Source organism: Triticum dicoccoides, chromosome 2A (genome assembly GCF_002162155.2).
Source record: "Triticum dicoccoides isolate Atlit2015 ecotype Zavitan chromosome 2A, WEW_v2.0, whole genome shotgun sequence".
NCBI lineage: Eukaryota > Viridiplantae > Streptophyta > Magnoliopsida > Poales > Poaceae > Triticum > Triticum dicoccoides.
Window position 1 is genome coordinate 722083919 of NC_041382.1, and position 15195 is coordinate 722099113.

A 15195-nucleotide genomic window follows, 5' to 3' on the forward strand; every position below is an offset into this window, starting at 1 on the left:
ATAACATATGTAGAAGTCCCTCATTGATTCGGTTTTCCTACCAGAGATGACCCCTAAAAATGTATGAAGACATTGAAGTCAAAGGTGGTATCTGAAGACATTCACATTGAAGACTATGACAAGAGAAGACATCACATAAAGACTATGAAGCACGAAGACTTAGATCTTTCGTAGTTCTTTTTCTTCTTTGATTGAGTCATAGGAACCACCGTACTGTTAAGTGGGATCCAAGAGAACCAGTCAGAATGACTGAAGTGATGCTTAACTAAAATCCTATGTCTTCGAGTGAAGACTATGAGAGCGAATCTTGTCCAGAGTTGGACAAGTCAGCTTTTCTTGTAGCCCAAGTAAAATTGCTGTGTGTGTTTGAAATCTGACCGTTGGAACACGTGTCAGTTCCTTAGTGACTCAGGGTCATTTCGGATAAATCAGATCGGGTTGCCTAGTGACTATAAATAGCCCACCTCCTATAATCATAAACGGTTGGCAGCTCAGAGTTAAAGTACCGCCTTTTTCGCAAAAAAATGTACCGCCTAAAATACACATATTTCTTTGGATTCTTTCTCATAATAAGTTGCTGAGTAGAGACAAGACAAGCTGATCAAGAGGCAGCAGCTTGATGATTTTTCATGCCTGTCCGTAGTGAGGCGGAATCTTGCTCTCATGTATTCTTTGATGGGAAAATGTCATACGGAAACCAATATTCGGTAGAAACCAGTGAAAACCATGAGAAAAAGATGTATTGAAGTTTGAAAAAAATCTGAAAAAATATGGGATGTTAAGAGGATGATGTTTATCGTCACACAAAATTTGAAGTTGAAACACATTATGAGATGTGAGCTATGAAAAATACAAATTCAGCCCTGAATGGCGACATCACACATCTCGTAATGTGTTTTAGCTTGAAATTTTGCGTGGCGATAAAACATCACCCTCTTAGCATCCTGTATTTCTTTCAACAAAATTCAAAACTTTCAAATATGTTTTCCATGAAGTTTTTATTGAATATTGGTTTCCGTATGATATTCTCCCTTCTTTGATTGTGTTGTAGCAGTAGAGATTTGAAAGATTGCTCTTGCTAGCACCTATGAAGGTGTAGCTTGTTGGAAATATGCCCTAGAGGCAATAATAAAATGATTATTATATTTCCTTGTTCATGATAATTGTCTATTATTCATGCTATAATTGTATTATCCGGAAATCGTAATACATGTGTGAATACATAGACCACAATGTGTCCCTAGTGAGCCTCTAGTTGACTAGCTCATTGATCAACAGATAGTCATGGTTTCCTGGCTATGGACATGGGGATGTCATTGATAACGGGATCACATCATTAGGAGAATGATGTGATGGACAAGACCCAAACCTAAGCATAGCACAAAGATCGTGTAGTTCGTTTGCTGTAGCTTTTCTGAATGTCAAGTATCATTTCCTTAGACCATGAGATTGTGCAACTCCCGGATACCGTAGGAGTGCCTTGGGTGTGCCAAACATCACAACGTAATTGGGTGACTATAAAGGTACATTACAGGTGTCTCCGAAAGTGTCTGTTGGGTTGGCACGAATCAAGGCTGGGATTTGTCACTCTGTATGACGGAGAGGTATCTCTATGGGCCCACTCGGTAATGCATCATCATAATGAGCTCATTGTGATCAAGTGGTTGATCACGGGATCATGCATTACGGTACGAGTAAAGTGACTTGCCGGTAACGAGACTGAACAAGGTATTGGGATACCGACGATCGAGTCTCGGGCAAGTAACGTACCGATTGACAAAGGGAATTGAATACGGGATTGATTAAGTCCTCGACATTGTGGTTCATCCGATGAGATCATCGAGGAGCATGTGGGAGCCAACATGGGTATCCAGATCCCGCTGTTGGTTATTGGCCGGAGAGCCGTCTCGGTCATGTGTACGTGTCTCCCGAACCCATAGGGTCTACACACTTAAGGTTCGGTGACGCTAGGGTTGTAGAGATATAAGTATGCAGTAATCCGAAAGTTGTTCGGAGTCCCGGATGAGATCCTGGACATCACGAGGAGTTCTGGAATGGTCTGGAGGTGAAGAATTATATATAGGAAGTGTAGTTTCGGCCATCGGGAAAGATTCGGGGTCACCGGTATTGTACCGGGACCACCGGATGGGTCCCGGGGGTCCACCGGGTGGGGCCACCCATCCCGGAGGGCCCCATGGGCTGAAGTGGGGAGGGGAACAGGCCCATAGTGGGCTGGTGCGCCCCCCTTGGGCCCCCCTGTGCCTAGGGTTGGAAACCCTAAGGTGGGGGGCGCCTCCACTTGCCTTGGGGGGCACTCCACCCCCCTTTGGCCGCCGCCCCTTGGGAGATCCCATCTCCAGGGCCGGCGCCCCCCAGGGGGCCTATATAAAGGAGGGGGAGAGGGAGAGCAGCCGCACCCAAGCCTTGGCGCCTCCCTCTCCCCTGCTACACCTCTCCCTCTCGTAGAAGCTCGGCGAAGCCCTACTGCGATCACTGCTGCATCCACCACCACGCCGTCGTGCTGCTGGATCTTCATCAACCTCTACTCCCCCCTTGCTGGATCAAGAAGGAGGAGACGTCATCCGCTCTGTACGTGTGTTCAACGCGGAGGTGCCGTCCGTTCGGCACTTGGTCATCGGTGATTTGGATCACGGCGAGTACGACTCCATCATCCCCATTCTCTTGAACGCTTCCGCTCGCGATCTACAAGGGTATGTAGATGCACTCTCCTCTCGTTGCTAGTTGACTCCATAGATTGATCTTGGTGAAACGTAGGATTTTTTTTGTTTTCTGCAACGTTCCCCAACAGTGGCATCATGAGCTAGGTCTATGCGTAGTTACTATGCACGAGTAGAACACAAAGTAGTTGTGGGCGTCGATATTGTCAATTTTCTTGCCATTACTAGTCTTATCTTGATTCCGCGGCATCGTGGGATGAAGCAGCCTGGACCAACCTTACATGTACGCTTACGTGAGACCGGTTCCACCGACTGACATGCACTAGTTGCATAAGGTGGCTGGCGGGTGTCTGTCTCTCCCACTTTAGTCGGATCGGATTCAATGAACAGGGTCCTTATGAAGGGCAAATAGAAATTGGCAATTCACGTTGTGGTTTTGGCGTAGGTAAGAAACGTTCTTGCTAGAAACCTATAGCAGCCACGTAAAAACTTGCAACAACAATTAGAGGACGTCTAACTTGTTTTTGCAGCAAGTGTTTTGTGATGTGATATGGCCAAAGGTTGTGATGAATGATGAATGATATATGTGATGTATGAGATTGATCATGTTCTTGTAATAGGAATCACGACTTGCATGTCGATGAGTATGACAACCGGCAGGAGCCATAGGAGTTGTCTTTATTTTTTGTATGACCTGCGTATCATTAAGAAACGCCATGTAAATTACTTTACTTTATTGCTAAACGTGTTAGCCATAGTAGTAGAAGTAATAGTTGGCGAGCAACTTCATGGAGAAACTATGATGGAGATCATGATGATGGAGATCATGGTGTCATGCCGGTGACAAGATGATCATGGAGCCCCAAGATGGAGATCAAAGGAGCTATATGATATTGGCCATATCATGTCACTATTATTTGATTGCATGTGATGTTTATCATGTTTTTGCATCTTGTTTACTTAGAACGACGGTAGTAAATAAGATGACCCCTCATAATAATTTCAAGAAAGTGTTCCCCCTAACTGTGCGCCGTTGCGACAGTTCGTTGTTTCGAAGCACCACCTGATGATCGGGTGTGATAGATTCCAACGTTCACATACAACGGGTGTAAGACAAATTTACACACGCAATACACTTAGGTTGACTTGACGAGCCTAGCATGTACAGACATGGCCTCGGAACACAGAAGACCGAAAGGTCGAGCATGAGTCGTATAGAAGATACGATCAACATGAAGATGTTCACCGATGTTGACTAGTCCGTCTCACGTGATGATCGGACACGGCCTAGTCAACTCGGATCATGTTATACTTAGATGACTGGAGGGATGTCTATCTAAGTGGGAGTTTATTGAATAATTTGATTAGATGAACTTAATTATCATGAACTTAGTCTAAAATCTTTACAATATGTCTTGTAGATCAAATGGCCAACGTTGTCCTCAACTTCAATGCATTCCTAGAGAAAACCAAGCTGAAAGACGATGACAGCAACTATACGGACTGGGTCCGGAACCTGAGGATCATCCTCATAGCTGCCAAGAAAGATTATGTCCTAGAAGCACCGCTAGGTGACGCACCCGTCCCACAGAACCAAGACGTTATGAACGCTTGGCAGACACGTGCTGATGATTACTCCCTCGTTCAGTGCGGCATGCTTTACAGCTTAGAACCGGGGCTCCAAAAGCGTTTTGAGCGACACGGAGCATATGAGATGTTCGAAGAGCTGAAAATGGTTTTCCAAGCTCATGCCCGGGTCGAGAGATATGAAGTCTCTGACAAGTTCTTCAGCTGTAAGATGGAGGAAAATAGTTCTGTCAGTGAGCACATACTCAAAATGTCTGGGTTGCATAACCGCTTGACTCAGCTGGGAGTTAATCTCCCGGATGATGCGGTCATTGACAGAATCCTTCAGTCGCTTCCACCATGCTATAAGAGCTTTGTGATGAACTTCAATATGCAGGGGATGGAAAAGACCATTCTTGAAGTATTTGCAATGCTGAAATCAGCAGAGGTAGAAGTCAAAAAGGAACATCAAGTGTTGATGGTGAATAAAACCACTAAGTTCAAGAAAGGCAAGGGTAAGAAGAACTTCAAGAAGGACGGCAAGGGAGTTGCCACGCCCGGTAAGCAAGCTACCGGGAAGAAGCCAAAGAATGGACCCAAGCCCGAGACTGAGTGCTTTTATTGCAAGGGAAGTGGTCACTGGAAGCGGAACTGCCCCAAATACTTAGCGGACAAGAAGGCCGGCATCACAAAAGTATATGTGATATACATGTAATTGATGTGTACCTTACCAGTAATCATAGTAGCTCCTGGGTATTTGATACTGGTGCGGTTGCTCACATTTGTGACTCAAAGCAGGAGCTGCGGAATAAGCGGAGACTGGCGAAGGACGAGGTAACGATGCGCGTCGGGAATGGTTCCAAGGTCGATGTGATCGCCGTCGGCACGCTACCTCTACATTGACCTACGGGATTAGTTTTAAACCTCAATAATTGTTATTTAGTGCCAACTTTGAGCATGAACATTGTATCAGGATCTCGTTTAATACGAGATGGCTACTCATTTAAATCCGAGAATAATGGTTGTTCTATTTATATGAGAGATATATTTTATGGTCATGCTCCGATGGTGAATGGTTTATTCTTAATGAATCTCGAGCGTAATGCTACACATGTTCATAGTGTGAATACCAAAAGATGTAAGATTGATAATGATAGTCCCACATACTTGTGGCACTGCCGCCTTGGTCACATAGGTGTCAAACGCATGAAGAAGCTCCATGCAGATGGACTTTTAGAGTCTCTTGATTACGAATCATTTGACACGTGCGAACCATGCCTCATGGGTAAAATGACCAAGACTCCATTCTCAGGAACAATGGAGCGAGCAACCAACTTATTGGAAATCATACATACTGATGTGTGCGGTCCAATGAGTGTTGAGGCTCGCGGTGGCTATCGTTATGTTCTCACCCTCACTGATGACTTGAGTAGATATGGGTATGTCTACTTAATGAAACACAAGTCTGAGACCTTTGAAAAGTTCAAGGGATTTCAGAGTGAGGTTGAGAATCAACGTGACAGGAAAATCAAGTTCTTGCGATCAGATCGTGGGGGAGAATACTTGAGTCACGAATTTGGCACACACTTAAGAAAATGTGGAATAGTTTCACAACTAACGCCGCCTGGAACACCTCAGTGTAATGGTGTGTCCGAACGTCGTAATCGCACTCTATTAGATATGGTGCGATCTATGATGTCTCTTATCGATTTACCGCTATCATTTTGGGGCTATGCTTTAGAGACTACCGCATTCACTTTAAATAGGGCTCCGTCGAAATCCGTTGAGACGACACCGTATGAATTATGGTTTGGGAAGAAACCTAAGCTGTCGTTTCTAAAAGTTTGGGGATGCGATGCTTATGTCAAGAAACTTCAACCTGAAAAGCTCGAACCCAAGTCGGAAAAATGCGTCTTCATAGGATACCCTAAAGAAACTGTTGGGTATATCTTCAACCTCAGATCTGAAGGCAAGATCTTTGTTGCCAAGAATGGGTCCTTTCTAGAGAAAGAGTTTCTCTCGAAAGAAATAAGTGGGAGGAAGGTAGAACTTGATGAAGTATTACCTCTTGAACCGGTAAGTGGCACAGCTTAAGAAAATATTCCTGAGGTGCCTGCACCGCCTAGAGAGGAAGTTGATGATGATGATCATGAAACTTCAGATCAAGTTGCTACTGAACTTCGTAGGTCCACAAGGACACGTTCCGCACCAGACTGGTACGGCAACCCTGTCTTGGAAATCATGTTTTTAGACAACGGTGAACCTTCGAACTATGAAGAAGCGATGGCGGGCCCGGATTCTGACAAATGGCTGGAAGCCATGAAATCCGAGATAGGATCCATGTATGAAAACGAAGTATGGACTTTGACTGACTTGCCCGTTGATCGGCGAGCCATAGAAAATAAATGGATCTTTAAGAAGAAGACAGACGCGGATGGTAATGTGACCATCTATAAAGCTCGGCTTGTCGCTAAGGGTTATCGACAAGTTCAAGGGGTTGACTACGATGAGACTTTCTCACCCGTAGCGAAGCTGAAGTCCGTCCGAATCATGTTAGCAATTGCTGCATTCTATGATTATGAGATATGGCAAATGGACGTCAAAACGGCATTCCTTAATGGTTTCCTTAAGGAAGAATTGTATATGATGCAGCCGGAAGGTTTTGTCGATCCTAAGAATGCTGACAAGGTGTGCAAGATCCAACACTCGATTTATGGGCTGGTGCAAGCATCTCGGAGTTGGAACATTCGTTTTGATGAGATGATCAAAGCATTTGGGTTTATGCAGACTTATGGAGAAGCCTGCATTTACAAGAAAGTGACTGGGAGCTCTGTAGCATTTCTCATATTGTATGTGGATGACATACTGTTGATGGGAAATGATATAGAATTCTTGGAAAGCATAAAGGCCTACTTGAACAAGTGTTTTTCAATGAAGGACCTTGGAGAAGATGCTTATATATTAGGCATCAAGATCTATAGAGATAGATCGAGACGCCTCATTGGTCTTTCACAGAGTACGTACCTTGACAAGATATTGAAGAAGTTCAAAATGGATCAGTCAAAGAAGGGGTTCTTGCCTGTATTGCAAGGTACGAGATTGAGCATGGCTCAATGCCCGACCACGGCAGAAGATAGAGAAAAGATGAGTGTTGTCCCCTATGCCTCGGCCATATGGTCTATCATGTATGCTATGCTGTGTACCAGACCTGATGTAAACCTTGCCATAAGTTTGGTAGGAAGGTACCAAAGTAATCCCGGCATGGAACACTAGACAGCGGTCAAGAATATCCTAAAGTACCTGAAAAGGACCAAGGAAATGTTTCTCGTTTATGGAGGTGACGAAGAGCTCGTCGTAAAGGGTTATGTCGATGCTAGCTTCGACACAGATCTGGATGACTCTAAGTCACAAACCGGATACGTGTATATTTTGAATGGTGGGGCAGTAAGCTGGTGCAGTTGCAAGCAAAGCGTTGTGGCGGGATCTACATGTGAAGCGGAGTACATGGCAGCCTCGGAGGCAGCACACGAAGCAGTCTGGGTGAAGGAGTTCATTACCGACCTAGGAGTCATACCCAATTCGTCGGGCCCGATGACTCTCTTCTGTGACAACACTGGAGCTATTGCCCTTGCCAAGGAGCCCAGGTTTCACAGGAAGACCAGGCATATCAAGCGTCGCTTCAACTCCATTCGTGAAAGTGTTCAAAATGGAGACATAGAGATTTGTAAAGTACATATGGACCTGAATGTAGAAGATCCATTGACTAAACCTCTCCCTAGAGCAAAACATGATCAACACCAGAATTCCATGGGTGTTCGATTCATCACAATGTAACTAGATGATTGACTCTAGTGCAAGTGGGAGACTGTTGGAAATATGCCCTGGAGGCAAAATGATTATTATATTTCCTTGTTCATGATAATTGTCTATTATTCATGCTATAATTGTATTATCCGGAAATCGTAATACATGTGTGAATACATAGACCACAATGTGTCCCTAGTGAGCCTCTAGTTGACTAGCTCGTTGATCAACAGATAGTCATGGTTTCCTGGCTATGGACATGGGGATGTCATTGATAACGGGATCACATCATTAGGAGAATGATGTGATGGACAAGACCCAAACCTAAGCATAGCACAAAGATCATGTAGTTCGTTTGTTGTAGCTTTTCTAAATGTCAAGTATCATTTCCTTAGACCATGAGATTGTGCAACTCCCGGATACCGTAGGAGTGCCTTGGGTGTGCCAAACATCACAACGTAACTGGGTGACTATAAAGGTACATTACAGGTGTCTTCGAAAGTGTCTGTTGTGTTGGCACGAATCGAGAGTGGGATTTGTCACTCCGTATGACGGAGAGGTATCTCTCTGGGCCCACTCGGTAATGCATCATCATAATGAGCTCAATGTGATCAAGTGGTTGATCACGGGATCATGCATTACGGTACGAGTAAAGTGACTTGCCGGTAACGAGACTGAACAAGGTATTGGGATACCGACGATCGAGTCTCGGGCAAGTAACGTACCGATTGACAAAGGGAATTGAATACGGGATTGATTAAGTCCTCGACATCGTGGTTCATCCGATGAGATCATCGAGGAGCATGTGGGAGCCAACATGGGTATCCAGATCCCGCTGTTGGTTATTGGCCGGAGAGCCGTCTCGGTCATGTCTACGTGTCTCCCGAACCCATAGGGTCTACACACTTAATGTTCGGTGATGCTAGGGTTGTAGAGATATAAGTATGCAGTAATCTGAAAGTTGTTCGGAGTCCCGGATGAGATCCTGGACGTCACGAGGAGTTCCGGAATGGTCCGGAGGTGAAGAAAATTATATAGGAAGTGTAGTTTCGGCCATCGGGAAAGATTCGGGGTCACCGGTATTGTACCGGGACCACCGAATGGGTCCCGGGGGTCCACCGGGTGGGGCCACCCATCCCGGAGGGCCCCATGAGCTGAAGTGGGGAGGGGAACCAGCCCATAGTGGGCTGGTGCGCCCCCCTTGGCGCGCCCCTACGCCTAGGGTTGGAAACCCTAGGGTGGGGGGCGCCTCCACTTGCCTTGGGGGGCACTCCACCCCCCTTTGGCCGCCGCCCCTTGGGAGATCCCATCTCCAGGGCTGGCGCCCCCCCAGGGGGCCTATATAAAGGAGGGGGAGAGGGAGAGCAGCCGCACCCAAGCCTTGGCGCCTCCCTCTCCCCTGCTACACCTCTCCCTCTCGCAGAAGCTCGGTGAAGCCCTGCTGCGATCACTGCTGCATCCACCACCACGCCGTCATGCTCCTGGATCTTCATCAACCTCTCCTTCCTCCTTGCTAGATCAAGAAGAGGAGACGTCATCCGCTCCGTACGTGTGTTGAACGCGGAGGTGCCGTCCGTTCGGCACTTGGTCATCGGTGATTTGGATCACGGCGAGTACGACTCCATCATCCCCGTTCTCTTGAATGCTTCCGCTCGCGATCGACAAGGGTATGTAGATGCACTCTCCTCTCGTTGCTAGTTGACTCCATAGATTGATCTTGGTGAAATGTAGGAATTTTTTTGTTTTCTGCAACGCTCCCCAACATAGCTAGGTCGTGGGATGGTAACTAAAAGAATCAGACTATTAATCTTGTCCACATTGCAACCCTCTGGGCTATCTGCACATGTAGGAATGATCTATATTTCAACAATAGCACTTGGATTGGCTTATAGGTGACCCCGAAGAACATTGCAAAATCATGTTCTCAATGGAAGACCATGAGCTCGAGAAGCGCAAGAAAGAATGAGTGGAGGACATCACTGCATCTCTGTGGGTGGTTGCCAGAAGCTCCCCTTTGCTGATGTGGCCAAAGCCACGTTTACGAAGATGGAACTATAGGTAAAATACCCCTGAATCTACTGCCAGCACCGATGAAGTAAAATGGAAGGCAACATTGTTGGGATTATGAGGTCGACCCATGTGTGTGGTAGAAGCTTGCTGAATATGGCCTGATGCTTACAGAGTGTTGTCCTTTCTCTCTCCAAATGGCCTCCTTTTAAAGAAATGAGGTATAGAGCAAAGACAACGATGGCAAAAACATTACAAGATATGAAAAAACACCTACAAGTCAACTTCTTCTACAACAACGCCTTTAGAGTGGATACACTTCCTTGTGCCATCTTTGCCCCATCGAACCGGAGATGACATGAATAACGACTGTCATGTTGGTTGCCGAGACTGCTACCTCTTGAGCACTGCGTTGGTTTTCCCTTAAAGAGGAAAGGGTGATGCAGTAAAGTAGTGTAAGTAATTTCCTCAGTTTCTGAGAACCAAGGTATCAATCCAGTAGGAGACCACGCGCGAGTCACCTCGTACCTACACAAACAAATAAGAACCTCGCAACCAACGCGATAAAGGGGTTGTCAATCCCTTCACGCCCACTTGCAAGAGTGAGATCTGATAGAGATGATAATAATAAGATAAATATTTTTGGTATTTTTATGATATAGATTGAAAGTAAAGATTGCAAAATAAAATAGATTGGAAACTTGTATGATGGAAAATAGACCAGGGGCCATAGGTTTCACTAGTGGCTTCTCTCAAGAAAGCATAAGTATTACGGTGGGTGAACAAATTACTGTCGAGCAATTGATAGAAAAGCGAATAATTATGAGAATATCTAGGCATGATCATGTATATAGGCATCACGTCCGAGACAAGTAGACCGAAACGATTCTGCATCTACTACTATTACTCCACACATCGACCGCTATCCAGCATGCATCTAGAGTAAGTTCATAAGAACAGAGTAACGCCTTAAGCAAGATGACATGATGTAGAGGGATAAATTCATGCAATATGATATAAACCCCATCTTTTTATCCTCGATGACAACAATACAATACATGTCATTTCCCTTTCTGTCACTGGGATCGAGCACCGCAAGATTGAACCCAAAGCTAAGCACTTCTCCCATTGCAAGAAAGATCAATCTAGTAGGCCAAACCAAACTGATAATTCAAAGAGACTTGCAAAGATAAACCAATCATACATAAAAGAATTAAGAGAAGATTCAAATATTGTTCATAGATAAACTTGATCATAAACACACAATTCATCGGATCTCGACAAACACACCGCAAAAGAAGATTACATCGAATAGATCTCCAAGAGAATCGAGGAGAATTTTATATTGAGATCCAAAGAGAGAGAAGAAGCCATCTAGCTACTAGCTATGAACCCGAAGGTCTGAAGTAAACTACTCATGAATCATCGGATGAGCCATGGAGTGGATGTAGAGGCCCTCCGTGATCAATGCCCCCTCCGGCGGAGCTCCAGAAAAGGCCCCAAGATGAGATCTCTTGGGTACAGAAGGTTGCGGCGGTGGAAATAGGGTTTCGTGGTGCTCCTGGATGTTTGCAGGGTATATGGATATATATAGGAGGAAGAAGTACGTCGGTGGAGCAACGAGGGCCCACGAGGGTGGAGGGCGCGCCCAGGGGGTGGGCGGCCCCCTGCCTCGTGGCCTCCTCGATTGATTCTTGACGTCCACTCCAAGTCTCCTGGATCACGTTTGTTCCAAAAATAACGCTCTCGAAGGTTTCATTCCGTTTGGACTCCGTTTAATATTCCTTTTCGGCGAAACTCTAAAATAGGAAAAAACAGCTATTTGGGTTGGGCCTCCGGTTAATAGGTTAGTCCCAAAAATAATATAAAAGTGTAAAAATAAGCACATTAACATCCAAAATAGATAATATAATAGCATGGAGCAATCAAAAATTATAGATACGTTGGAGACGTATCAAGCATCCCCAAACTTAATTCCTACTCGTCCTCGAGTAGGTAAATGATAAAAACAGAAGTTTTGATGTGGAATGCTTCCTAACATATTTCTCAATGTAATTTTTCTTTATGGTGGCATGAATGTTCAGATCCGAAAGATTCAAGATAAAAGTTTAATATTGACATAGAAATAATAATACTTCAAGCATACTAACTAAGCAATCATGTCTTCTCAAAATAACATGGCCAAAGAAAGTTATCCCTACAAAATCATATAGTCTGGCTATGCTCTATCTTCATCACACAAAATATCAAATCATGCACAACCCCGATGACAAGCCAAGCAATTGTTTCATACTTTTGATGTTCTCAAAATTTTTCAATCTTCATGCAATATATGAGCGTGAGCCATGGATATAGCACTATGATGGAATAGAATGGTGGTTGTGGAGAAGACAAAAAAGGAGAAGATAGTCTCACATCAAATGGGCGTATCAATGGGCTATGGAGATGCCCATCAATAGATATCAATGTGAGTGAGTAGGGATTTCCATGCAATGGATGCACTAGAGCTATAAGTGTATGAAAGCTCAACAAAAGAGACTAAGTGAGTGTGCATCCAACTTGCTTGCTCACGAAGACCTAGGGCAATTTGAGGAAGCCCATCATTGGAATATACAAGCCAAGTTCTATAATATAAAATTCCCACTAGTTTATGAAAGTGACAACATAGGAGACTCTCTATCATGAAGATCATGGTGCTACTTTGAAGCACAAGTGTGGAAAAAGGATAGTAACATTGTCCCTTCTCTCTTTTTCTCTCATTTTTTTATTTGGGCCTTCTTTCTTCTTCTTTTTTCTTTTGGCCTCTTTTCTTTTTTTTGTCCAGAGTCTCATCCCGACTTGTGGGGGAATCATAGTCTCCATCATCCTTTCCTCACTAGCACAATACTCTAATAATGATGATCATCACACTTCTTTTTACTTACAACTCAAGAATTACAACTCAATACTTAGAAAAAAAATATGACTATGTGAATGCCTCCGGCGATGTACCGGGATATGCAATGAATCAAGAATGACATGTATGAAAGAATTATGAACGGTGGCTTTGCCACGAATATGATGTCAATTACATGATCATGCATGACAATATGACAATGATGAAGTGTGTCATAACAACGAAACGGTGGAAAGTTGCATGGAAATATATCTTGGAATGGCTATGGGAATGCCATAATAGGTAGGTATGGTGGCTGTTTTGAGGAAGGTATATGGTGGGTTTATGGTACCGGCGAAAGTTGCGCGATACTAGAGAGGCTAGCAAATGTGGAAGGGTGAGGGGGCGTATAATCCATGGACTCAACATTAGTCATAAAGAACTCACATACTTTTTGCAAAAATATATTAGTTACCGAAACAAAGTACTACGCGCATGCTCCTAGGGGGGTAGATTGGTAGGAAAAGACCATCGCTCGCCCCGACCGCCACTCATAAGGAAGGCAATCAATAAATAAATCATGCTCCGACTTCATCACATAACGGTTCACCATACGTGCATGCTACGAGAATCACAAACTTCAACACAAGTATTTCTCAAATTCACAACTACTCAACTAGCATGACTCTAATATCACCATCTCCATATCTCAAAACAATCATCAAGTATCAAACTTCTCATAGTATTCAATGCACTTATATGAAAGTTTTTATTATGCCTAAAAGAAAATTACCATGTTGTTCTAAAGGACTCTCAGAATAATATAAGTGAAGCATTAGAGATCAATTATTTCTATTAAATAAAACCACCACCGTGCTCTAAAAAGATATAAGTGAAGCACTAGAGCAAAAACTATATAGCTCAAAAGATATAAGTGAAGCACATAGAGTATTCTAATAAATTCCAATTCATGTGTGTCTATCTCAAAAGGTGTGTATAGCAAGGATGATTGTGGTAAACTAAAAAGTAAAGACTCAAATCATACAAGACGCTCCAAGCAAAACACATATCATGTGGCGAATAAAAATATAGCTCCAAGTAAAGTTACCGATGAACGAAGACAAAAGAGGAGATGCCTTCCGGGGCATCCTCAAGCTTAGGCTTTTTGGTGTCCTTGTATTGTACCTTGGGGTGCCATGGGTATCCCAAGCTTAGGCTCTTGCCACTCCTTGTTCCATAATCCATCAAATCTTTACCCAAAACTTGAAAACTTCACAACACAAAACTTAACAGAAAAAATCTCGTGAGCTCCGTTAGCGAAAGAAAACAAAACATCACTTCAAGGTACTGTAATGAACTCATTTTTTATTTATATTGGTGTTAAACCTACTGTATTCCAACTTCTCTATGGTTTATAAACTCTTTTACTAGCCATAGATTCATCAAAATAAGCAAACAACACACGAAAAACAGAATCTGTCAAAAACAGAACAGTCTGTAGTAATCTGTAACTAACGCAAACTTATGGAACCCCAAAAATTCTAAAATATATTTCTGGACGTGAGGAATTTATCTATTAATCATCTGCAAAAATAATTAACTAAATAGCACTCTCCAATAAAAAAATGGAAGCAATTCTCGTGAGCGTTAAAGTTTCTGTTTTTTACAACAAGATCAAAAAGACTTTCCCCAAGTCTTCCCAACTGTTCTACTTGACACAAATACTAATTAAACACAAAAAATACAACCAAAACAGAGGCTAGATAAATTATTTATTACTAAACAGGAGCAAAAAGCAAGGAATAAAAATAAATTTGGGTTGCATCCCAACAAGCGCTATCGTTTAACTCCCCTAGCTAGGCATAAAAGTGAGGATAGATCAAGGTATTGCCATGATAATGATAAGGTAAATCGCGAAAGCTCGTATCATACTCCCTGCGTTCAACAGCAAGTTTTTTTTGTGGCAAGCAAAAGTAATCAAAAGGGCTAAATTTAATGGGACAAAAGTCCCCAAGATCAAGCTCGGGAGGTATTGGTTCCTCCTTTGGCCCCTCATATTGCAGAATCAATTCATCATTATAAGCATTCTTTTGGCAAAAATTCATGGGCCTTTGTTCAAGTGAAAAACCTAGCCCATTGTTCTGGATGGCAAAATTATCATTAAGTTCAGATATCCTATTAACAAGAGCATCGGTATGAACCTTTTTTCTAAGGTTTTCATTAAAAGCAACGTGATCTAAAGATCGTAAACGCATAATGTCTTCT